Source organism: Aethalodelphis obliquidens, unplaced genomic scaffold (genome assembly GCF_003676395.1).
Source record: "Aethalodelphis obliquidens isolate GAN/ISIS:26980383/991018 unplaced genomic scaffold, ASM367639v1 scaffold42, whole genome shotgun sequence".
Taxonomy (NCBI): domain Eukaryota; kingdom Metazoa; phylum Chordata; class Mammalia; order Artiodactyla; family Delphinidae; genus Aethalodelphis; species Aethalodelphis obliquidens.
The window spans coordinates 4,721,458-4,746,642 of NW_020837986.1; the positions used below are offsets into that span (position 1 = coordinate 4,721,458).

The window sequence follows — 25,185 nt, forward strand, 5'->3', positions numbered from 1 at the left end:
TCTCCAGCCCCTCCAAGCCCCTGGGTTAAGGATATATGGGCATAAAGAGCAGTCTATGATGGGGGCTGTGAGATAGGACAGGCATGGATGGGTGGGTGCATGCACCCTACTGCCCGCATAGCTCTGGTGCCTTCTCTTAGATGATCTACAGGTACCCCAAATCCCGTGTGTCCATGCCCAAGTTGATGACATGCTTCCCTCCCTACTCACCTGCTCCTCCTCCTTTATTCTCTGACTCAACGAGTATCATCTGCTCAGGCTGGTTCTCTGTAAGAATTCTCTACAACTCTTTGACAATAAGCCCAAGACCTTTGCTCTCAGTTCTCAGTCATGTCCTCCCCCAACTGCTTCCTCCTGCCATCTTCCCTAGATGGAGCACTGACCACCTCATGCAAGGAATATTGACTTTTCCTCTCCCCCAAGGGCTCTTTCTGCTCTCAGCCTCTCTGCTCTCCAACCCATAAGTTAATCTGTTCTCAGTGTCTTGGTGGAAGTTGTAGCACTAGAGCTGGGCAGTGGAAGGTGAGTAGAACTCTATTCAGGTGGATATTGGGAGCCTTACTACTCAAAGTGTGGTCCACGGACTGGAAGCATTGGCAACACTTGGGAGCTTGTTAGAAAGGCAGACTCTCAGGTCCCACCTCAGACCTAAGGAATCAGAATCTGCATTTTAATATGATATCCAGGAAATTCATATGCCATATTAAAATTAGGGAATCGCCAACAGAGAGTGAACAGTATGAGCAAACTTCAAAGACGAGAAAGAATTAGGTATTTTCAGGGAAACATGAAGAGAATTTGTTGGCCAGAGGGGAAAGGAAAGTAACAATTGGAGAGCTGGAACTCTGTATAAGGTCCAGGTTATTACTTTGTGCATGTTCACTCCTCACAGCCACCCTAGGAGGTACTGTAATCCCTCAGGAACTACGAGTATCTGGAAAGACATTCATTATGATGTCTGTTTGAAGATGGAACTGAGGCTTACAAAGGTTTGCTCAAAGTCCCATGAACAGTGAGCAGTAGGGTCAGGATCTGAATCCAGACTTCTAAACCCCCTTTTCCAGCTGCCTCAGTTCCACGGATAGAGCACTTCTCCACATTACCAAGCTTTGGAGAACTGTGGTTTCCAAACTAGAGTGTGCATCAGAATTACACATAGGGCTGGTTAAAACACAGATTGCTAGGCTCCACCTCCAGTGTTTCTGATTCAGAGGATCTCAGGTGAAGTCTGAGAATTTGCATCTCTAAATTCTCAGGTGATGCTGATACTTTGAGAACTACTGGTCCAGAGCACTTCCCTTCCTGCTGCATGGACTCGTCCAAGACCTCCCTTGCAGAGGATTCCAATCCGGGGGCTGGGCCAGCAGGTTTCCTCTCAGGAGGCATTGATTAACAGTGATATCTGCAGCTAATAATCAGAATGGGCACCACTAATGGGATGCTTATTCCAATCTACTTGTAGCCTCAGTATGTTAGAGTTCTCCAGAGAAGTAGAACCAATGGGATATATAGATTTATTAGAAGGAATTGGCTCACATGATTTTGGAGGCTGAAAAGTCCCAAGATCTGCAGGTGACACAAGATGGAGACCCAGGAGAGCTGATGATGTAATTCTAGTTCAAAGGTCAGAGGGCTTGAGACCCAGGAAGAGCCAGACTGAGCTGCCTAAAGTTACACAGTGGGGTGGAGGTACAGGCAGGTGGAGAACCCCTTCTCCAGACCAGTCATTACTACATGAACTACTGTAGAAGGACCTCCCTGGACCTTGGGCTTCCCAAATAGTCATAAAGGAGGCTTTCTTATGAGTTTAGAAAAATTTCAAGGCCACACATATTAACTTAATACACCACAGCAATAAGATCCAGCAATGATTGTGTACTTACTACATGCAGGGAACTCTTCAATCCTGGGACTTGGATTGACCCATCTAACCCTTGCAGCAATTCTATGAGGGTTGTCCGACACTGGACTGCCAGACGGATACAGAGATCCACTGTGGTCCCTGTGATGCTGAATCCAGCCTCTGTACCCCAACACCGAATTAAATCTTGGAGACAGAGTTCTGGGTGGAATAGAAAAGAATAGCTTCATTGCTTTGCCAGGCAAAAGGCTAACGCCCTCAAAACAGTATGTCCTGACCTAGAGGGGGTAGTGAGGAATTTTATAGTAATGGTTCAAAGAAGGTCTGATCCATTCGTGGACATTCTTATTGCAAATATTAAGAAGCAAGCAGTCTACACAGATCCCCACAACAACTTAGTAGAGAGTTTGTAATTACATATATGTATGGTTATTTGAGTAAAGTCTGTCTTCCCCACTAGGCGATGAACTGCATGAGGACAGGGCCGGTACCTGTTTTGTTCACATTTGTTTCACAGGGGGCCCTCAATATTTGGAGTGTGAAAAAATGAACAAAAGATGCACACAGAAAGGGTGGAACTTCTTTTTAACCTCTTTATTCTATCACTCTGCCACAAGGCATGCTGGGAGCCAATGCAGAGGAAGCTGGAAGATTGAATCTCAGGATTTCAATCTGCCATAATGATCTGGCTCAGAGGGTCAGCAGCTAGAATCATAGTGTCTGAAGGGAGCTGCAAACCATCTCTCCCTAAGGGTCTCCGCTCATGGTCCCAGAGCAGGTAGATTTATTTCACAGTAATAATGGACCGGATGGAGTAGTTCAATGGTCAGAGAGGAAGGCCGTGTGCACACTCAGGCTATCTTGGGTTATCAACGTCTATCGCCAAACATACAACCTGTCTTTGCCTGCATGAGTGAACCCATCCATTTCCCAGGACCAGCAAGTAGGGCTACATCCATGTGAACCCAACCAAAGTCTCATCTGACCCTGAGCTGGAGCCTATCAGTGCTTGCCTCATCATCCCCTTTAGTACCAGGGGCTTTCTATTTCCAGAGAGCAGCCTGTGTGACCATGAAGTCAGATCAAAATCGGAGAGGGCGTTGCGAGGTCTAAGCAGAAGGAAGCTTTGGCCCATGTGGCTGGGTGCCCTTCTCATGGCCCTTCGCCCTAAACCACATCGGGGTGGACTTCCAACCGCCAGCACCTAAGGTTCTTTTCCTGGGGGCTTCCTCCCTCTACCAAAGCCCACTTTTGCCCATCTAAGTGGCAGGCCAGGAGGTGCTATGAAATTACTACCTCCTCACCCTACTCTCCCACTGCATCCCCAAAGTAACCTTCAACCAACGACTGATGGGGGCTGGTGTGTAAATGCCCCAGTTCTCTCACCCTTCAGGTAGGATAATGCTGAGGTGTGCTCAACACTGGCTCCAAGGAACTCCCCAATGGACTAAACTCCAGTCACCGCAGGTTTGATAACACACCTTCAATTGGCTTCACGGGATCAGTTCTCAAATAAACTACTGGCACCTGAATCTTTGCCTCAGGCTCTCCTTCTAGGGGAACCTAAACTAATAGAGGACGTACGTGTAAAGGCACATGGTGAACTGGGGGAATACCAAGTGGTGATTTGTGGAGGTGAAACAGAATACAGGTGTGAAGGGGGCACTGGGGCAGGAGAGGTTGGCTGGAGCAAGCCTTCAGTACCAGGCTGAGGAGTCTGGTTTCACCTGAAGGACAATCACCACCTGTTCCTGGAGAACAGTGTGGCAGCCATCGACATGAGGATGGCTGTTGAGGCAGGAAGGGACCCAACACCATGGAGTCCCGCCCTCATCCAATATTTGAATCCCTTCCACGGCATCCCCACATCTACTCAGATGATTCCAGTAGATTGAGAGCTCACTCTCGCCTGACTGCTCATATCAGCTAGGTCTGACTGCTATCAACTAACTTCTAGAAAGTTCTAGAAATATCCCCCTTGTTTGTTAGAAAGACTGAATTGTTCTCCCGTATGAAAGTCCTTCAACATGCTGACTAGTCTCTAACCTTCCTCTTCTCCTCTCCAGGCTCAATCCAGTTCCTTCCACCATTTTCCATGTGACAAAGTCACTTTTCCCTGTTCCATCCCAGGCCCTGTCCCCTCCATGTACTCTGGACTCCCACCTTTGGGAATGATATTCCAGTTGTGATCCAACCAGCCCAGAGAAAAGGAGGCATCCAGTATCTGCTCCCTCCCTGACCCATAGGAAACTGTTGACTAAAACAACTTCCGGTCCCTCATTCATTCCATTCATTCAATATATATTTAGTGCACACTTATATACGCTAGGCACTGTTCTAGAAGCTGGTTATAGATCCATAGATTTTTGTTTTAATCCCTGCCATTATGGAGCTTATATTCTAGAGCAGGAGTCAGCAAACTACTCCAAATCAGGTCTGCTGCTTGTTCTTTTAAATAAAGTTTTATGGGAACAGAGTCATGCTCATTTGTCTGTTTACAAATGGTCCGTCTGTCTTCACACCAGAACAGCAAAGCTGAGTAGTTATGACTGAGACTGCATGGCCCACAGTGCTGGAATTGTCTATCATCTGTCCCTTTACAGAAAACGTTTCCTGACCCCCATTCTAGAGCGTCCACTAGAATGCTAGATACTGAAGATACAGCAGTGAAGAGACAAGGTGCCTCCCTGCTCTCTGAGCTTATGTTCTAGAAGCCCAGCTATGTATCAGGCAATATTTGGGATTCTGCAATGAGCAGTCAAAGATTCTTTCTACTCTAATTCAAAGAGATACATGCACCCCAATGTTCATAGCAGCACTGTGTACAACAGCCAAGACATGGAAGCAACCTAAGTGTCCATCAACAAATGAATGGATAAAGAAGATGTGGTACATGTATACAGTGGAATACTACTCAGCCTTAAAAAGAATGAAATAACGCCATTTGCAGCAACATGGATGGACCTAGAGATTATCATACTGTAAGTCAGACAAAGACAAATATATGATATCACTTATATGTGGAATCTAAAAAATAGTACAAATGAACTTATTTACAAAACAGAAACAGACCCACAGACATAGAAAATAAACTTATGGTTACGAAAGGGGAAAGCGTTGGGGGGGGGGGGATAAATTAGGACTATGGGATTAACAGATACACACCACTATGTATAAAATAAACAACAAGGATTTACTGTATAGCACAGGGAACTATATTCAGTATATTGTAATAACCTATAATGAAAAAAATCAGAAAAAAATATATATAACTGAATCACTTTGCTGTGCAACTGAGACTAACACAGTGTTGTAAATCAACTATACGTCAATAAAAAATAAAAGCTAGGGCAATTTTTTTAAAAAGGATTCTTTCTTCATGGAATATTCTAGAGGGCCTATTATATGCCAAGCTCTGTGTATGGTGCTGGTACAGAGGTGACCAGACTGACGAAATCCTGAGCCCCATGGACTTCCCAGTCCAGCTGAGGACAAAATAATAAACAAACAAACAAAAACAGAGCTTCGGATGATAATAAAAGCTCTGAGTAGGCATAAAGTAAGCAGGAGCTGGGATTTCCTCGCACAGACTGCCATCCTGTATTCCCCAATCTTCTCCTGTGCAGTTGCTTTGGGTACAAAGGGAGGCCCTGGAGGCACTGAATTCCAACCAGTTGGGCTGGGCCTTTGGCCCCAGGTTGTTGAGATGTGAAGGGGGACAGATCCAGTGCTGTCAGTGTCATCGGCCACTCAGGCATGGCCCCCAGTGGACAGCCTGACCCCCCAGACCTTAGGGAGGCAATCCCCACAGATGCACAACACACCCTGTGTATCTTCTTGTCTCCTCCTTTGAGAAGGAGGACAGCTAGATGGGCAATCTTCACTGCTTCATTTAACTAAAGTATTTTTCCACCCGAGTTTCCCTGCTCAAGTGTTCCTTCTAATCACCATTTCCCTTTTACAGTATGTTCTGTAGAGCTCACAGGAGTAAGCTCGTGAGTAGCAAGAGCCCCTGGGGTGGCAGGAAATATAAGGTCTGGCTCTTACGGGGTTCAGTGAAGCAGCAGCTTCTCCAGCTTCCTGGCAGGGGGCAAGGAACAGCCCAGAAACCGTAGGGCGCCAGACCAGAGGCAGCGCCACAGGACCTGGCTCTGAGATGACTTTGTAAGCTTAGGAAGCATCAGCAAGTTTGCAGGGGATGTGGAAGCTCTATCCAGAAGTCTGGAATGTACTAGAAAGTTTCAGTTACTCTGTGGACTGAGGCACATCCAGCTGTTCTACCAGGACCTGATTTCCTCATGTATGTTCTGAGTTCATTCAACAAATAAGCAGTCAATGCCCACTACAGGGATTGGAGGAGTTAACATACATCAAGTAGTTATAAACATGCCTGGAACATAATATATACTGAATCAATGCTTGGTCGCTATGATTATTATGATACCCAGACTTTGGCCTTCATTTATTTACTTGTTCATCCATTCAGCCCTCCATCAAACATGGGCTGAGGAGCAAGGATGTCCCAAACGGCTGGAGATACAGAGAGGAACAAGGTGAAGATGGACGTGGCTTGTCAAGGAAAGAGATGCAGGGGCGAGAGAAGGGTGAAGTGTTGCTGGCTTGCGTTCTTAGGAGGATGGTGTGGCCATTCACCAAGACAGGAGACTAAGCGAGGGATGGTCATGCCTTGAGAGGGGAGGATCGTGGCCGGGTTGGCAGCATGACGAGTAAGGTTACCTGTGGATCTCCCAGTAAGGACACACATCAGGTAGCTGGGATATGAGCCTGAGGTTCGGAGAGAAGCCTGGAGAGTGGGGTCCGGGCCAGGCTATAGTGTGGGATTGCCTGATGGTCTCTGCCCACAGATTTGGCCTGATTCTCAGAGAACAGAGAGAGGGTGGTGGAGTCCTGGGGGTGTTAGCACAGGCTAGTTTTCAGTGTCTTATTTAATTGAAAACTAATGGCAGTGACTAGCCTTGGGCCTCAGCCCAAGAAGCAGGAGCCACCTGATAGGCCGCATTTTATTTATATATAAATAAATACACAGATAGATAGATAGATAGATAGAGATATCACAGCAGTCTGGGATGTCATTGACCCTTGACCAATGTTTGCTAGAAGACTGAAAAGATGAAGGAATAAATAAATAAGTCCTGTGCCTGGGTATAATAACAACCAAAACATTATTTAAGTATGTAATATGGGACTTCCCTGGTGGCACAGTGGTTAAGAATCCACCTGCCAATGCAGAGGACACGGGTTCGATCCCTGGTCTGGGAAGATCCCACATGCTGGGGAGCAACTATAACTACTGAGCCTGTGCTCTAGAGCCTGCGAGCCACAACTACTGAAGCCTGCGCCCCTAGAGCCCGTGCTCCACAGCAAGAGAAGTCACCGCAATGAGAAGCCCACACACTGCAACGAAGAGTAGCCCCTGCTCACCGCACCTAGAGAAAGCCTGGACGCAGCAACGAAGACCCAACACAGCCGAAAATAAATAAATAAATTTATTTAAGAAAAAAGAAGTATGTACTATGTTCCAGGAACTGTTCTAACTGCTTGACATACATTGACACTTTTTCTCTCTTTCTCTCTCCCTTTCTCCTCTCTCTATCTCTCCCCTAGGCTCTGTTCCAAGTGCTCTACAAATCTGAATTCATATCCTCAGTGCAACCCTATGATCAGCTAATGTTATTCAATTTTGCAGATAAGGAAAATGAGACACAGAGAGGTTGTTTCTTAAGGTCTCACAGCTACTAAGTGACAGAGCTGGATTCAAATGCAGGCAGTGTGACTCCAGGGTCCCTGCTCTTAACTGCTACACCTTTGCTGCTTCTCAGCACCAGTGCAGCTCCTGTTGAGGCCTAGAAAATGCCTCCGACGACCCCACCCCTAGAGCCAGCTGGGTTCACAGGAGGGGCGCAGTTCTCTGCTGCCCGAGTGCTGCCTTTCTCAGACGGAAACAGGTCCCAGCTTCCAGCCTCTGCTCCTCTCCTTCCTGCCCAGGGCCCTGGGCTCAGCAGCAGGGCTGGAGTCTTGGCAGCAGGATGCTGGCTCTGTCTCTCTGCAGGCCACCTCCTCCAGCTTTATTAGCCGTCTTTTAAAATAGACTTTTCTGTTTCAAACACTACCACTTGCTGCTCGGCTTCCAACGCATCCAGCGTGCTTCCGTGTCATCGTAATATGCTGCTCAGAATATCACAGACAGGCTGACTTTTTGTGAAATAGCAGCCTCTTGAGAGAGAGTTTTCTTCCTCTCTTTTAATTACGCCATTTTCCAGCTGGCCTTTTTCTTTTTGAGAGGTGAGCCTCAGATTTCTGATTGTTCAGCCAGTAATTTCAATGTTTTGATCCCATTTATCAGATGGAGGCAGGAAGAGGCTTTAGATGATCAGGCAGTTCCACCCTCTTACTTGACAAAGGAAACAACCATCTCTCAGAGAGGGTGCTTCTCTCCTCTGAGATCACACAGCCCATTAGCGGCCTAACGGGGTTGAAACTTGAACCAGTTAACAGTGCCGGAGTTTAATAATAGAAGTAGTCATAATTCATATTCATCACAGCATTAAAGTGTACAAAGCATGAACTTTAGTTCTCAGGTCTCTGGATCCTCTGTCCTCTAGTGGCTCATGAGCTTGGTCATCTCATCTAAGGAGAGAGGAGCCTCTTTTCCCAAAGCCAGCTGTCCACTCTACCCACATCTGGAATTCCAAGTGCTCGCATCCAGTAAGAACCAGGATGAGTCTTGGTGACACCTGAGATTCATCAAAAGACAACAAGCACCTATTTGAGAGCCTGTCGTCAATTCTGGAATCACCCCAGGGCTACCTCTGCAGCCCAGACTCCTCCATGTCACCAGATACTTCCTCTCCCTCCTCCTACTGATAACGTTTTCCTTTTAGAAAAATAGAAGACTGGCAGGAGAGGACGGGACTCCCCCACCACACAGCAAAATGTCTCTCCAGTAGAGACTCAGCAGTGGTCAGTGTCAACCCTGGAAGACTTGGAAAAGATATCATTCCACCCTCCCACTTTAAGGATTGGGAAGCTGAGGCCCAGAGAAGGGAAGTGACTTGCCCAAGGTCACACTGCTTTGCGATGATAAAAACAGGTGCCTGGACCAGCTGTCTCTTGTCTCCTATATTCTAGATACCAACATCAGCCACTGGCTAAATGCTGCCTTAAGTGTAGCTTGCCTGATTGTCTTGTTAAATAGAAATTATTCCATGGGGAATAGCAATAAAATTGTAAGGCAGTAGCAACTCATACCTCCAACGTCCACCCCCATGGTCCTAAATCTTGGCTGCACATAAGAATCTGCTGTGGATTCAGATTCCCAAGCCCCACCATAGAGGGAATGGATAAAAGTCCTAGGGAGCGGGGCCCTGACCTCTGTGTTTTTCCAAAGCTGTACAGGTGATTTTAACGGGCAGCCAGGGATGGGCAAGACTCGTCCACCTGATGGCCAAGAATCCCATCAGCAGGTTTGAATCACTGTGATTGAAATAGAATGGAACTAATTATATTTTTGAGCTTTAAATGCTTAATTTGAATAAAATTAAAACATGAAGCTGACAGAACGTGACAGATTGCTGACCAGAGAGCTTTCTGAGTCACACCCAAACTGGAGGGCAAGCTTGAAACATCTCCACTCATCCCTGTTTGCAAAAAAGAACACATCAGACCACATACCCATGAAGCAGTGATATGTGTCGCTATTGAAAACTGTGAGTGCTCAGAAAAGACCCTTTTCTTTTCATATTGCACATTAAGGAAAATAAGTTGTCAATAATGAAAGTCATAGATAAAAATTCATCTTAGCCCTCCCATGTGGTCTTTCCTTTTGTTACCACTAGTCCCTCCTAAAATCTGATCTGTCCTCATATCAAGTATGAAGGTTAAGTCCCAAGTCAGAGTCCTTGTGAAGGACAAGTTTCCTACAGAAAGTAGAAGGGCACAAAGAAAGGCATCAAATAAAACAGGCGTCCTTATAATAAACAGAGTTTTTATTCTGTCCTCAGAATAAACATACCCTGAACTTCATCCCCCTCATTCAGACGTTTACTTTGGGTGCTTGGCTGGGTGGAGAGAAGGAGGCAAGGAACCAAAGAGCATCCTTGAAAGGGACGGTTCAACAGAAAATGCAGTGCTGATGAGAGAAGAGACAGGGTAGAGACGTCTCATCCTAAAACTGAAGGAGGATAAAAATAATAATAATAATAAAAACAATCAAAGGGTTTTTCATGTGTTTTAAGAAATACAAGATAGAAAATGTTCAGATTTCCCCTGAAATGAAAAGGGACCCCTGTTCTGCTATGGTGAGAAATAACCAGAGGTTGAAGGTTGGATGCTTTTCAGGCTCTGTTTTATGCTTGTTATCTTTCACATTCATCACCTGCTCCTGATTCCACCAACACACAACCACATTCATTAGTAGCTATAATTATCCTCATTTTGAGAATGAGGGAAATGATGTTCAGAGTGGTCAAGACCCTCCCAAGATCCCATGAGCTGGGAGTCAATGCAGCCAAATTTCAATCCAGTCCACTCCTAACTCCAGGTGGGGAGAGATGTCTTTGGCTGTGGGGACGGAGCTCTGCTGGAAACAGTGAAAAGCTGAGAGGGGCGTGGCGGGGGGCCAGGGGGAGCTTCCTTTATTCATTTTAGTGGAAGTCATGGACATCTGGCCATTGGAGCAAGACATTACACTGGAACTTGCTCTAGCTGGGAATAGCAGAAACATTGGTCTGTAGCATTTCTGGCTGATAAAACAGAGCTGTAAATAAAGACAGCACTGTCACCCTCCTCTCATTTCCTTTCTGCCATTATTCACCCTTCTCCATGGCTATTGTTTCAACCCCTCAGGTGGTCTTTTTTGCCCTCCTGTGAATTCCTCACCACCTTTCCTGCCATGGGGAGTCAGGAGCTATTCCCTTCCTCTCTCTAGTCTGTCTGCCATGTGTGGGGCAGGACCAAAGTCACTGTCCAAGAAAAGGACAAGAGGCTGAACCCAACACAAAGGATGTGTCATTTAGAGAGAGCTCAAGAGAAAAAGGGCAAAACCAGGAAAACCAATGTTTATGTGCCAATGTTTATGGGCTAAAGGCTTTAAATACATTGTGCCACTTGATTTTCATGATAAACCTGTGAAGTAATGCTATCCCCAGTCATGGAGAGCCCCTGAGATGAAAGCTGCCTGCCAAGATGCCCCTTGCCAGGGCTCAGAACTCACTCTCTGGTTATGGTTTCAACTGTCTTAAAGATTCAGTTGTCGACAGCACCTGATACCTGCACCTCCTGCATGCTGGCTGCCTTCAGAGAATGCAGTGGTTGCAAGAAAAGGTTTTGACCCAGATTCAAACCCTGGCTCCACCTCTCACCTCTTGTGAGATCCAGAACACGTGACTGAACCTCTTCTTGCCTCTGTTTCCTCATCAGTAAAATGGGTGAAACCAAGCAGGATCCTGTGGGGCTCCCAGGTACAAATCCTTTCTGTGACCCCCGTTTCTTTTTTTTTCCGTATAACTTTTTTTTTTAACATCTTTATTGGAGTATAATTGCTTTACAATGGTGTGTTAGTTTCTGCTTTATAACAGTGAATCAGCTGTGTGTTTGTGTGTGTGTGTGTGTGTGTGTGTGTGTCCCCATATCCCCTCCCTCTTGCGTCTCCCTCCCACCCTCCCTATCCCAGCCCTCTAGGTGGTCACAAAGCACCCAGCTAGCAGTCGTGGAGTTCAGCCAACACTCCACCTGGAAATTTTTCGGTTTTGTTTTGAACCCTGGAGTCAAGCAGTGCTTCCCAGAGCAGTGAGACAAAGCATTCCAGGCATTTGACAGAGACATCTTTGCAAACAGAGTCCATTTGCATAGAAGTTGCTGCATTTGCATGATCACTACAGGAGCAAATGGGAACAGAATGAGCTAAAACCAATAAAAATAAGTTGGCAAAGACTTTGAAGAGACTAAACTGTAAGGATTATCATCACACAGGCTGACGGATCTCTGCAATTGGTCTATTCATGGTCCTGCTATAAGGAAGGAGATTGTCACTATCCCCACCAGATGAGCAAGACGGGCAGAGGACATTTCTCTGCCTGGGGGCCCTTGTCCTGGACCTGGCTGGGAGCAGAGATGCTGTGCTCTGGGTTAGCTCTCTAGACAGCCAAACCAAAAGTGGAGTAGGTCCAGAAGAGGGCTGGGTCCAAATCAGATCAGCAGTACTAAGTGGTCTAGGCCTGAAACTGAACAAGATAGAGTCCAGGGGTGCAGATGGAGAGCAGGTTCCAGACCCCAGATATGTCTCAGACTGGGGCAATTTCTGAGTCAAAGAATGGGCCTCCTGGTTAATGTCTTCTAGTTCCTGCAAGTACGGGCAAGGACATGCTAGGAGAAGGTAAAGGGGCAAGGAGTAAACAGTGACTAGGCTGACATGCTACAGCAGGGCCCGATGCATAAATTCGTTCATTCATTCAGCAAACATTTATTGATCATCTACCCTGTGCCAGCTATTATTTCAGGCAATGGGTATACAGCCCTGAGAAAACAAATCCCTCGTATTGCTCACATTCTAGTGATGGAAGATAGATACAAGCAAATAAACTAATAAATATATAATTTCAGGTAAAGACAAGTACTATGCAAAATAGATAGATAAATAAAGTGGGGAAAGAGTGATGAGGAAGGGCAGTAAATATACAGAATCCCACCTCTCCCTTCTCCTCCCTGCCTCCACCTCACCTGCAGGGAAAGGTGGTATCTCAAGGCATGGGCTGCACTCTAAGGCACTGACCAGGTCACACATTCTAGCGCAGGAGTCACCTCACTCTAAGATGCGTGTTGTCTTTTCTCTCCTTTCTCTCTTCTACCTGAGTAGCCAGGGCAGCAAAAGCAAACCAGAGCCCATTCTTGTAGAGCAGGTGCTCTGCTGGGCAGAACTTGCTCCATCAGAACCTGTCTGACCATCTCCTGGTCTCTTCTGCTTACTTCCTACAGGCAACCCTGGTGCAGAGACCAAAGGCTCAGATTTGGATGGAACAAGGTGAGGACTAAGGAGCGACTGGCAGCCGTGACAGCCTATTTCAATCCGACTTAACTAGTTTAAGGCAAATGGGTGTTCCACATGGTCCAGCCCAGCTCATCTGCCATTCCCTGTTCTGGGTTTGGGGGCCCAAGCCTAGTCAACAATAACAGGGCAATTTGCCACCACTCACCAGGCACATCTGTCAGCTATTGCTGTCTAAGCAACAACCACAGATCTCAGTCACGTACAACAATAAGCATTTATTTTGCTCATGCATCTCCGGGTTGGCTGGGGGTTCGCTTGATCTTGACCTGGCTGGGCTGGGCTAGGAATCGCATAAATAGGCAGCCGCAGGCTGAAGGTCAGATTCAGGTCTGTTCCACATGGTCTCCAGTGTCTCTCATCTTCCTCAGACCAGCTGGTGAGCCAGGGTCTTTCCATGATGATGGCAGAGGCATGAGAGAGCAAGCAAAAACACCCAAGGGTCCTCATGTAACTGCAGAACTAGCCCAAGCTGGCCCTATCCTGTTTCTAACAAGATACTGACTTGTTCTTCAGAGACAACAGAACAAAACCACAAGTCATGACATCAAATAATACCCAGAACCAAGATCCCTCCCCTCTATGGAACCAAACAACCGGGACATGATCGGAACCTGAATACCAGAACTCATTCAGAAGCGCTGTCCAGGAAGGTCCGGTGCTGAAGCTCCTTTACCACATCTTACCATATACGGCTGAGTTCCAAAGCCCTCCGAGACAAACCTGCCCCACCAGCACTTCCACACACTAACCCTCCTCCCCTAACTCATAAAAAGTTGACCGAATCACAGGCTGCGTAGACAGGTTTGAGCTGTGCCTCCTGTCTCCTTGCCAGTTGACCTCACAATAAAGCTTTTTCTTTTCTCAAAAGTTGGTACCATAGTATTGGCTTCTATGCCTGTTGGGCAGTGAGCCCTTTTTCAGTAACACTGACAACACAATATGAAGTGGTCCACTGCTGCCCATACTGCCTTGAGCTGAAACAAGTCATGTAGCTGAGCCTCAACCCGAAGGGCAGGGACCTGCATCTGCTTTTAGGAGCAACTGCAAAACTACCTGGCAAAGAACATGGTTACAGGAAGGGGAAAAGAATTAGGGCCAGAAGCTCGTCATACACACACTTTGCATGGGAACGTTCTTCTAAGGGTAGAGGCATGGTCTAGGGAGAAAGGGACCTGACCTGGGGAACCATCTCAAATTTGAGGTCACCTTTGACTGCAATTTCCCAATAAGGAAGCAGTTGACTCCTTATTAATGATAAAAAAGGAAAAAAAGCCAACATTCACTAGGTACTTACTCTCTGCTAGGTATCATTCTAGATGCTTTACATGAATAAATCCAGTTTAATCCTCATAAAAACCTTCTGAGGTGGGTTCAATGATTATCTTCATTTTGCAGATGAATCAGCTGAGGCACAAAGAGGAGATGAAATTGTTCAAGGTCACAGAACTAGTCAGCGCCCGAGCCAGATCTGGACCCAGGCGATCAGGCTCTGGCACACACGCTCCCAAGCTCAGGTAATACCGTCTTCGCCACAGAGAGCATGGCTTGAACACCCACGCCCCTAGTCTGTCCTGCGCCCATCCAGTCTCAGTGGCTGCTCAAGAATGGAAGAAGCCTTAGCTGTGGGGACGGGAGGTGGAAGCTTAGGGGTGGGGCACAGCTTGATTAGAGAAGCTGTTGCTTGTTGGAGGGTGGGGTGGAGACAGGAGCTCAGACCAAGGCAGCTAAGCCTGGACCAAGGTAGCAAGGGGAAGGAGTAGAAAAGGAATTCAGGCTTCTCAGGGACTCAGGAAGGGATGATGAGGGCAAGAGAAAGGCCGGGTGGGGTCCAGTGCTAGGAAGAGACTGAAGGGAGACTTGATTTTGAGACTTTACACAAAACTCATCTCTGCATGTCTTGTCTCCCTAAATTGGTCAGATCTGGGGCTCCTTGTCAAAGCCACACTAAGAGTGAGGGCAGACGGGCAGGATCGGAGCTGGGGGAGAGCAGATGCTCTAGGATCGTATCTCAGGCAGCCCAGGATTTCAGTGGTGATAAAGAGACGGGGGAGGGCTTCCCTGGTGGCGCAGTGGTTGAGGGTCCGCCTGCCGATGCAGGGGACACAGGTTCATGCCCCCGTCCGGGAGGATCCCACATGCCGCGGAGCGGCTGGGCCCGTGAGCCATGGCCGCTGAGCCTGCGCGTCCGGAGCCTGTGCTCCGCGATGGGAGAGGCCACAACAGTGAGAGGCCCGCGTACCGAAAAAAAAAAAAAGAAACGGGGTACAAGGATTCCCCAAGACGGCACTGGCACATTGCCAGTTTCTATTCAACTTGTCACTCACTTCAGTCACTCCTCTTATTTTCTGTTATGATAAACAACAATAACAGCTTCCTCAGGGAGCATATTCTAAAAGACAAGCATTTTCAGACACAGAGATTACATTTGACACTTACAACCATCTCACATGGGAAACAGCACATTTTAAAAATAAGGATACCGGGGCTCAGAGAGGTCAAGTGTCATGTCCAGGATCACAGCTAATTAGAGGAAGTGGAGTCAGCACCATCACCTCTCAGCCCTGCACCATCCTCACGTCTTTCCTTGTAAGGAGGGCGAGCATGGAATGAAGTCAAGTTTGATCTCTTGAGAGAAGGGTGGTACTTTGTATCAATCATTCACACTTCAGTATGATGTATTTCCAGTCTGGTCCGGAGAGTAAAACAATAGGACACACTCACTGAAAAGTTGCAACAAAGGCTCCACCAAGGGGTGGAAGGGAAGGAGTGCAGTGAATATCAAAAAACAATGTCACCCAGTCTCAATGTCTCCCTCCTGGGGGGCTCAACTGTTGGAACCAAGCTTACAGAAGTTCAGGACAAGGCAGAAGGTGTCTGATGAAGAAGTCAAGTAATAATAATTATTGAGATCCTCCGAGTTCAGGGTCCTGTGCTGAGCACCTGGGAGGCTGTAGTAAAGAAGGCAAGCGTGCTTACATTCCAGGATGGGGAGACGCAATAAGTAAGTACATGAATAAGAATGTGATAGGACTTCCCTGGCAGTCCAGTGCTTAAGACTCCATGCTTCCAATGCAGGGGGCGCAGGTTCAATCCCTGGTCAGGGAACTAAGATTCCACAAGCCCTGCAAAGAACGTGAAGTAGGACAGGGGCTGTCAAGATGGCACGTCATGATGAGATGAAGAGTTTTGAGAGTGGCAGGGTGGGGTTACTACTTTAGATTTGGGAGTCAGGGAAGGCCTCTCCAAGAAGGTGACACTGGGGTAAAACTTGAAAAAAGAAAAGGTACCAGGCTGGCCAAGATCTTCTTGATTGGAAGAACAAGATCAGGACCCAATCAATGCAAAAAAGTTTAAATGACAGCAGCAATAATAATAGTGGAATGGTAGTCAGCGTTGCCAACCCTTATGTAGCACTCATTATGTGATAGGCACTGCTCTAAGTAATTTCCATATGTTACATCATGTCATCCTCACCACAATGCTGTGAGGTAGGTATTATCACAATCCTCATTTGACAGTGAGAAAAAAATGAGGCAAAGAGAGGTTAAGTGACTTAACCAAGAAGAGAAAAGAACCAGAAGAAGAGAAAGTTGCTGGGTGGTCAGTGGTCAGGTCCCTACGGTCCCAGCACTGAGTCTGAAGAGGCAAGAGGGTCAAAGAACCCAGGGGTATTTGGGGGCCTTTTCCAGACTACGCGTGGTACCCCGACTTCTAACACCAAGCTCAATGCCAAGAGTCTAACGGAGCTGCAGCACTCAAGTGATCATGTCATCAGATGAGCGGGTGCAGCACCCAGCCCCCTCCCCTCCCAGAGTCCCCCACTCGGGAAGCGTTTGCAGCAGAGGGCTGAGGGGGAGGCCAGCTGCACACCGCCCACTGCTCCTCTCGTTTCCACTATAAATAACACAGTTAAGAAAAAGAAACCTACACACAGGGGCACTTTTATCGTTACACCCACTTTCTGGTCTGCTCACTCCATACAAGTGATGTGACATCTGAATTCAAAGTCAGGCGTGGTGAACCGAAGTGTGTCAGGAAACCAAATAGTTGGTGTCAAGAGATCCAGGTGGAAAGGAAGGGGTGTTGGCTCTCTTAAAGACGTCATGCTCCTCTTTCTGCAAGACCTGACCTCGGCTAAAGCCGTCATTAGCCAAGTCAGAGGTCCCTCCCCTGCTCCCCTGACCCCTCTGTCTCCCTTTGTTGTTGTTCTGATAATTAATAGAGAACATGTCACATTACAGCATTGTAGGAGTTGGATAGATATTGGGGGAGGAAGAGAGGGGAGGGGAGGACACATCTGAGATGAAGGGGAAGAAAAAGGACGTAACCAAGCTTGCTCCCAAAGAACTCATAGTGATGGTGCAAATGGGCACATAAACATGTGATGACAACTCAGTGTGGCACATGGTTTAGAATGGATCTGAACAAGATATGGTGGCAGCCCTGAGCCAGCAACAACGCCTGCAAAAATGTCCTTTAATCTGAGCCTTGGAAGGTGAGTAGGAATTTTCCAGGTAGAAACAGGCAGGAAAGGGCACTGCAGGCAGAGGAAAGAAATATGCAAAAGCAAGACACAGAAAAGAGCCCATCGTCCACAGGGAGATAAGACTGGGATGCCCATCAAGGCTGTAGATATCACCAGGCTGTATTCTTCCTCCAAAGTTGACATCTTAGAGCAACTGTGGTATCCCACACCCATCCAGACACTAGGACTAGCCATTTCTGCCTTAGGACAGTTTTTAGCTTTGTTGCTGACTCTGGTCCCCAATGCCACCACTGGCACTGAGGGCCATCCATCCATGGCCTCTTTGGTAGGTCTTTCTTATGACAACAGCCTGGTCTCCCTGGTTCCTGATTCTCCTCACCCCCAACTTGTCCACTCTCAATGACCCCCTGTTTCTGAGCCAATGTGGGAGAAGTTTTGGAGTCTACCTAGATAACGGTGATAGTCCATCCAAGGAGGAGGATGTCACTTGCTTCAGCTAGAGCTCAGATTGCCCAGCAGAAGATGAGTTAGAAAGGAAGCTGACTTAGCAAGACCAGAGAACCAGGGAGCAGGACCGCAGAGAGGCTAGTGATAGAGGCAGGGTTCATTCACCCAACAATACGGTAGACTTCTGAGTCTGAGCCGCACCTCTCTGGATGCCGGGCATAAGACAGCACAGAAAGAAGACACAGTGCCCACTGTCCCTGCCCTCCTGGAGCCTGGAGGAGCCAGCCATTAATCCAATAACTACACAAATAAAGGCAAAATTACAAATCATGATAAACAGTGTGAAGAATATTTAAAAGGAGCTCTGTGCACTTACAATGGTGGTGAAGGCAGTCAAGGAAGACTTCCGAGGATAGAACAGATGAGCCAAGATTTGAAGGGTAGGTTAACTCGGTAAAAGATGGAGAGAAGGAGTAGTTCTACTTACAAGCTAAGAAAGTTAGCCTAGGAGTAATATTATCTGGACTTGAATCATATCCCCACTGATGGTTAACTGGGGGCAAGTTATTTCACCCTTGCACGTCTTGGTTGCCTTGACTGCAAAATGGAGATAGCAATCACCTCAGAGACTTGTTATAAAGATTCAATAAGACAAAGCATTTACAGCAGATCGTACAGTACAGAGTAAGGACTTCATAAACAGTGGGAGTACCAGTAATAGTTACTGTGGTTGTAGTGATGATGACTAAAATTATGCTGTTAGGATGATGGTAGTGGTGATGGTGATTATGGTGATAATCATGATATTGTTGATGGTCATTATGAGAATGATGATGGTGATAATGATGTTAATGGCGTTGACAAGGATGATGATGACTTCTGCACTCACAGCATCAGGAACAACATAGGTAAATACCCTCAGGCTGAAGGAGGCATGGGGATAGGAGGTGCTAAAGAGAGGAGACAGGCATGTCTCTTAAGGCAGACAGAGCCAGACTCTGCAAATGCCCACCTAGAGACTCTAGACCCCAAGCTTCCTCAAAATGTAACCAAAGTGCTCTAAAAGCGCTATTACAGCAATGACTCAGACTCAGTTAAAATTTCTTGAGCTCCCTGCCTTGAAAGGTCCTGCCTTGGGAACTCCCTGGCGATCCAGTGGTTAGTACCCCATGCTTCCATTGCAGGGGGCCCAGGTTCGATCCCTGGTCAGGGAACTAAGATCCAGCATGCCGCGTGGCGTGGCCAAAAAAAAAAAGTCCTGCCATTATACCAACAGTACCAGCAGGGAAGCCAGTGTTAAGTGAGAACCTACTATGTGCTGGGCAATTACTCATGTGTTACTCTGTTTGAGCCTCATGACATTTACTAGGTGGCTGGCACCATGCTGAGCACAGATAATATGTTGAGAAGCAGGATACAGATAATTACGCTCATTTTACATAGAAGAAAATAAACAAGGCATAGAAAGTTTAATTAATTATCCAGGTTACACAGCTAATAAATAATAAAGACAGGGTTTCAACCCAGGCTCAAATGTCTCCTAGTTTAAGCCCTTTCTTCTCTGTACCACAATGACTTTTGGTGCTTAGTCAGAGGATGTGTAGACTTATAGAGTCAGAGCTGAAGGACCCAGGTCCCAGTCAGCAAAGGAGCTCTCTCCTGCTTCATCCCTAGTGGGGGCGGCTCCCCTGATGCCAGCAGAGTTCACAGTAAGTCCTCATAAAGGCCCACGATCCACAATTTGTAAGTCACTATTCATAAGAGATGACAAGAGGGGAAAAGGGTGTATGTGTTCATTGAGCCCCTACAAGATGGTAGGTGCTTTGTAGACATTATTTCACGGAGGCCAATCCCATTCCTTACTCAGATATTACAGCCTCCTACCTATAAGATAAAGGAACTAAGACTCAGAGTGGTTGCAAAACTTGTCCAAGGTCACACAATGGAGGGTGTCCTATTTAAATCCAGGACTGACTGACTCCAAAGCCCAGTCTCTTCAGCCACTTTCTTTTTTGTTTTTTTCCCCCTTTCATTTAATTTCAATAATCTGTCAAAAAAAAAAAAGAGCCAATAAACAAGTACTGAATTACATTTTGTTGGGTTTTTCAAACCCTCAAACTCCTGACTTATAAAAACAGCTTGTGTGTCTTCCACCCTGACCACCCTGCTACTTTTCCATATACCACAGGCCACCCATAGATACAAAGCCAGGGCAGCTGTGGGGAAGCTGACGTGGCCTACTTGGAGCCAGAAGACAGGAGGGCGATGAGGCCCGAGGAAACACTTATGGACAAAATGTAGTTCACTGTGGGGTTGAAGTTCTTCAATATAAAGAAGGAAACAACAATGACCAAGACCAGAAATAGGGTGTTATTGTTATAGAAGATGGAAGATATTGTAGCTTCATAATCAGCAACTTCATTCTTCTTCCACAAGACTCTTTCATCTTTTTCCTTCCAAGACATCTTTCCATTACCAGCTTCAGAAAGTTTTCGAGTCATTTCTTTGGAAACAGCATCCTCCCTCTTCTGTGCTACTTTGTGCTTGAGAACAAATTTCACGGTTTTGGATACAAAGGCTACCAAATAAGTGCTTACTAGGGTCACCACGCTATACAGAACAGCAGACTGAGTAAGATCCACGTGCCATATTCGCCAATGTAGCCAGACGGGGATGGCAGACACGATGAAGGCGCTCCCGAAGAAGTGCGCCAAGGACTTGGCCAAGAGGTCGTGGCTGAAATCCTGCAGGAGCAGGTCCTCCTCGGGCTGCTGCTTGGAGCCGCCTTTGGGAGCCACGGTGGAACCGCAGCCACAAGACGGGAGGGCCGAGTCAGGCGCCGACCGGGCAGAGGCCTCTGGCATCACCCCTGTGGCCACCATATCTGCTAACAACCCCCCTTTAGCCACTTTCTCCCAATTGTTCTTTTGTGATGCAACACACACACACACACACAGCCAAACACATACACAGCCAAACACAGCCACGGACACAAACAGATTTTACCCCAACTCTGAATGCGTCAAAATGTGTATAAATTCATAACGCTTTTAAAAATTCCCCACCTCTGAGACCAGAGGAGGAAGAATGAAGGAGATTTCTGCCTGCTTTCCTTATGCGTTTAGGCTGCGGCAGAGCTTTTAGATATTTCCAAGCACTTGGCCACCTCTTCTGTGCTCCGGGAAGGATAACAGACTATCCAGCTGAGGTTTCATGGTTGAGGCTTTAGACGCTGGAAAACAGGTTTTCCGTGGCTATTTATTCACCTATAGTGTCCTCAGCTGCTCCAGGAACTGAAGTTACCACAGATGCCCAGGCAGGGACTGAGCGGAGATGCTGGATACACATTTGGGTCCGTTCATTACATATTTGTGTATGTGACTTTGCAGAGACAATGGTTAAAAGAGAGTTACAATTGCAGACTCTTCCTTTCTAGTTATGCCCTGAGCAGTTCATTTAATCTGTTTATGCTTTGTTTTACCATCTGGGAAAGGGAATAACAGCATCATCACCAATCTTATCTTAGTCAGCTATTGCTGTGATGATCCGGGCTCACAAACAACACCCGAATCTCAGTGGTTTACCTCGACAAGCATTTATTTCTCACTCACAGCACTGTAGGTCATCTGGGGCAGCTCTGCTTCAGGCTGTAGCTTGAGTTCAGGTCTTTTTCATTTTAGGATGAAAGGAAGCAGGTATCTGGGGCGTGATCTTTCCGTGATTCATCACAGGAGTGGAAGAGGGCTGGCCAAATCACTTGAGCACATTTCAAACTTTTGGTTGGGATCCACTCACATCCCAAGAGCCAAAATCAGTCACATGGCCAGGTATAAAGTCAGTCTGGGGAACGGAAAGAGTGGGGAGGTGTTCCAGTTACCAGCAGTGTATAAAACTTTATTTCAAAACTTAGCAGCCCACACCAGCCATTTTATTTCACTTGTGACTTTACTGGTCAGGAGTTTGGGGAGGGCTTAGCTGGACTCTCTCCAGGGGTTGTAGTCAGGTGGCAGCTGAGGCTGCAGTCATGTGAAGGCTCAGCCGGGCTGGACATCCAGGACGGCTCCCTCACATGGCTGGCACACAATGCTGGTAGTCATCTGGGCTGGACCAAAGTGCCCACACGTGGCCTCCCCAGCATGGACGTCTCAGGGTAGTTGGATTCCTCATGTGATGCCTGGCTTCCCCCAGCTACATGTTCCAAGAGACCAGGTGGAAGCTGCATGGCTTTCTCTGCCTTATCCTCCAAAGTTATGCAGCATCAATTCCACTGCATTGTACTGGTTACAAATAAGTTACTAAGAACAGCCCAGATTCAAGGGCAGGGGACAGAGACCCCCACCTCTCAATGGGAAGAGTGTCAAAGAATTTGCAGGCACAGTTTTAAACCATCACAAGAGGCACCAGAGGAAGAAAAATGAATAAATAATATTATCCACATATCCCCCCCCCCAATAAAAGTTGTGATAATACTTGTAAAGCGTTTAGCACAGTGTGTGGTACAGAGCAAGCCCTAAATAAACAAATGGTAGTCACACAGGGGTTTCCCTGGTGGTGCAGTGGTTAAGATCTCACGCTCCCAATGCAGGGGGCCCAGGATCGATCCCTGGTCAGGGAAGTAGATCCCACTGCCACAACTAAGAGTTCGCATGCCATAACTAAGGAGCCCGCCTGCCACAACTAAGGAGCACATGTGCCACAGCTAAGACCTGATGCAGCCAAATAAATAAATAAAATATTTAAAAAAATAAATAAAGGAGAATAAAATAAGAATTCATTTAGAAAACAAACGGTAGCCACACAAATCAGAGAGTCACTAGGCCGAGATTTCAGAGGCTCCCCTACCTTGCTGTTAACTTGGGTGAGCTGACCAGACCACCCTGAGGAGGCCGAAAGGTCAAAGATGGTGATGGGGCTACCGTTTGCAGTTCCCCTGCAACATGCCAAGTACCGTGCTAGGCCGTTTCCATGCAGGATCTTTTTTTTTTTTAACATCTTTATTGGGGTATAATTGCTTTACAATGGTGTGTTAGTTTCTGCTTTATATCCACGCAGGATCTTATTTAATCTCCACAAGAAGCTTGTGAGGCTGTGCTGTTGCTGTTATCCGTGTAGCCTGAAAACTCTCACATCCTCCCATCATCTTAAAGAATGTTGTAAACATGCCACTGTGGGTGTACTTGGGAGAGCAGTCAAGCATCCCTCCCTTTACCCCTCCCCTCTGCACCCCTCCCCAGTTTAATGGTCCACACAACCAGAAAGCCTGTGCAATTTGTTCATCCCTCTATCCCAGCACTAACCCTACTGGATGTCACTTTGGCCCCACTCTCATGTCACTGAGAGGTCCTTGGAGACAAGGACTGTGTCTGATCTATTTCTGGACCCTGTGCCCAGGGCAGGACTACCCCAGAGGAACATGGCCATCTCTCATTTTTCCTCCAGCTCCACTCACCATCCTTCCTCTACCTGTATGGACCACATCAACAGGCTCCCTTGTCCTCTGGTCAGGCTTGACCAGCATGGGGTCCTGGCAGGGGATCAGAGGAAGGAAGGAGAGTACATTCAGGGTACTGATTCTCCCCAGCTGCCTCTCTGCAAACTTGCCTAGGTCTGGCTGTGTCTCTCAGCGAAGGGACCCAGCTTCTGATCACCGGCTGTCTCTCCATGACTCCTTCCACCCACCTCCAGTATCTGGTACTTCCTCCTGCCCCTTCCCTTTGGACCTGGGGAAAGGAACACTGTTACTAGCCCCAGGTAATGGTCTACCCCTTACGATTTCCCTACACCTTGTCCACACAGCTGTAAATAGCCCTTTTATTAATCCCACTTTGATTTAACCTAGCTGGAGTATGTGTCTGCTTCCCGCTGACCCCGACTGATACAGAGGTGCTTGGGGGACAGTTATCAGACACAAGTTTCATCTGTAAGGTCTGTGACCACTGAGTCTCCTGGATGCACAGGCCAGGCCAGAAGATGCAAGATGCCATGGAGGGTGTGACCAGTTCTGTCTGTCCTTGGGTGATTAAGCAGCAGGATCGCCTCCCAGCTGGGGCTGTCAAACTTCCAGCCAGGGCTTCATTTAGGAACAGGAGCTGTCTCACCTGACATCTCAGTGACAGAGAGGATTTCAATTACAGCCATCAGGGGCCTCGAGTGCCTGACACACCTTAGGAAAGACGGTGAGGTAGGCAGATCCTGCAGTGTCCTGAGGCTCGCCAGCCTGACTCCCACCCCCTCCTCCTCCCATGAGGCTGGATAAGCACAGTGAGCCCTCTTCAGACTCACAGCCAGCGGAATGCTTCAGATGCCCCACTGGAGGAAGACTCTCAAAGCATCCCCTGGCAGGGAGTATCATCAGCACCATATCTACTTAGAGTCATCTCCGAACTCCCAGGGTCTCCTGTTTTGCATTCCCAAAGCACCTGGACTCTCCTTCCTAGCTCTTATCACACTTGTAATTAATCAGTCACTTGTATAATCATCTACTTTCTATTCTCCATCACAGAGGTCCTGTTAAAAATGAAATGAGATTATGAAGTCACATCAAGTCACTCTACAGCTCCAACCCTTGGCTGACTTTCCTTTTCACTAAGAAAATGCTGGTCTTCACTGTGGCCCATGAGGCCCTGCTCAATCAGGCCACCATGATCCCGCCCTCTCTTTCACTCTGCTGCAACCACCATGGCCTCTCTTTGGTACCTCCAACACACCAAACACACCCCTGCCTCAGGGCCTTTGCACATGCTCTGGTTCCTTTGCCTAGAATACTGCTGCCCAGGTGGCTTAATGGTTCCCTCCTACCCCACCTTCTTCTTTTTTTTTTTTTTGTTTTTAAGCGGGCCTCTTACTGTTGTGGCCTCCCCCATTGCGGAGCACAGGCTCCGGACGTACAGGCTCAGCGGCCATGGCTCACGGGCCCAGCCGCTTCGCGGCATGTGGGATCTTCCCGGACCGGGCCACGAACCCGTGTCCCCTGTATCGGCAGGCGGACTCCCAACCACTGCGCCACCAGGGAAGCCCCCCACCTCCTTTTTAACGCTTTTAAAAGATTCACCACGTCCAGGGCATGGGCAAAAACACAGGACGCATGAGCATTCTTTTTTTTTTTTTTTTTCCAAAAGTAAATGTATAGTAACTTTATAGCAGAAAACAGCAGGCTAAAGTCAAGGCCATTGTGCGACCTAGTTTTCTGGTGCCAGTTACCCCCCGTGTGCTGCCTGGTTTCCTGGTTCTTTCTTGGGTCATGTGACCAAAGTTCTGGAAGTGAGGAGCTCAAGGTTGAAATCAGCTCCAACGTATAAGAGTCCCTTTTACACCTGATCACAAATC

The 25,185-nt window shown here is 47.3% G+C and overlaps 1 pseudogene; it reads right to left on the reverse strand.

Annotated features, from left to right (window-relative positions):
• Positions 1-20,061: 20,061 nt before the first annotated feature.
• Positions 20,062-20,741, reverse strand: LOC113605032 (translocon-associated protein subunit gamma pseudogene; annotated as a pseudogene).
• Between the last annotated feature and the right edge of the window lie 4,444 nt (positions 20,742-25,185).